This window comes from Rhinopithecus bieti, unplaced genomic scaffold (assembly GCF_001698545.2).
Source record: "Rhinopithecus bieti isolate Rb0 unplaced genomic scaffold, ASM169854v2 scaffold_5710, whole genome shotgun sequence".
Taxonomy (NCBI): Eukaryota; Metazoa; Chordata; class Mammalia; order Primates; family Cercopithecidae; genus Rhinopithecus; species Rhinopithecus bieti.
The window spans coordinates 324,748-326,258 of NW_016804796.1; the positions used below are offsets into that span (position 1 = coordinate 324,748).

A 1,511-nucleotide genomic window follows, 5' to 3' on the forward strand; every position below is an offset into this window, starting at 1 on the left:
TCGATCTCCTAACCTCGTGATCCGCCCGTCTCGGCCTCCCAAAGTGCTGGGATTACAGGCTTGAGCCACCGCGCCCGGCCAAGTAGTTGGATTTTTTTTAACTGTTTGCTTAAGATTTTTTTTTTGTGGGGGGGGGAAGGGTCTCACTCTGTTGCCCAGGCTGGAGTATAGCAGTGGTGGGAGGATGGCTCACTGCAGCCTCAAACTTCCTGGCTCAAGGGATTCTCCCACCTCAGCCACCCAAATAGCTGGGACTACAGATGCATGGCACCACGCTTGGCTAATTTAAAAATATTTTATGTAGATGCTGGGGACTGGTGGTTCATGGCTATAATCCCAGCACTTTGTGAGGCCAAGGTGGGTGGATCACTTGAGGTCAAGAGTTCGAGACCAGTCTGGCCAACATGGCGAAACTCCACCTCTACTAAAAATACAAAAATTAGCCAGGCATGGTGGCAGGCAACTGTAATCCCAGTTACTCAGGAGGCTGAGGCATGAGAATTGCTTGAGCCTGGGAGGTGGAGGTTGCAGTGAGCCGAGATCACGCCACTGCACTCCAGCCTGGCCAACAGAGCAAGACTCTATCCTCCACCAAAAAAAATTTTTTTTGTGGAGATGGAGTTTTGCCATGTTGCCCAGATTGGTCTTGAAACCCTGGGCTCAAATGATCCTCCCACCTTGGCCTCCCAGTGTTTGGGTTATAGGCATGAGTCACTGCTCCCACCAAGAACTCTGAAATGACATAAAGCAAAGCACAAATCAAAATGTTTGAAATAAAGACAAAACTGCATTTAAAAGAAAAAATTCAAAGCTTCAAATTGTTCATACAAAAAAAAAAAAAAACAAAAACAAAGAAAAACAGGATATAACTCTGTGCCTGCACTGTCACCATCCCACACGGGTTGACTGTAGATCAAATGGGATTGTCCTTATAGAGATTAGGGACTTACCAGATGTGGACTGAGTTTGCAGGGTGCTCAGACCTCAGGAAGAACCGAGCAGTAACTCCAGGCTTGAAGACTTTGGGTCTCTCCTGTGGGTCTTTAGAAGCTTTTATTGACATTTCTAATCATAACTCCCATCCACACCCCTCCACATATCCACTGCTAGCTTCCAATCAAAAAGTGATATCTGATTGCATTTCTGAAGCTCCACCCAGTTAATCCTGATTGGGTTTTTGGTTCTCCACAGATTAATGGATTGAACCAGATATCCATTCATATCAGATATGATTCATTTCATGAATCAAGAAAGTGACAGCATTAGGGATAGGGTGGAAGTCAAGAATTCATTCATTCAAGGCTGGGTGGCTCACGCCTGTAATCCCAGCACTTTGGGAGGCCAAGGCAGGTCGATCACCTGAGATCAGGAGTTCAAGACCAGCCTGGCCAACATGGTGAAACCCTGTCTCTACAAAAATAGAAAAATTAAGACTAGGCATGGTGGATCACCCCTGTAATCCCAGCACTTTGGGAGACTGAGGTGGGTGGATCACCTGAGGTCAGGAGTTC

The 1,511-nt window shown here is 46.5% G+C and overlaps 1 protein-coding gene across 1 annotated transcript in view; it reads right to left on the reverse strand.

Moving 5' to 3' along the window:
- LOC108528581 (PRAME family member 20) overlaps window positions 1-988 on the reverse strand; it is an 18,174-nt gene extending 17,186 nt beyond the window's left edge. The window contains exon 1 of the mRNA XM_017870444.1: window positions 951-988. The gene's annotated coding sequence lies outside the window, so the exon portion shown is untranslated. The remainder of the gene's footprint in view (window positions 1-950) is intronic.
- Between the last annotated feature and the right edge of the window lie 523 nt (window positions 989-1,511).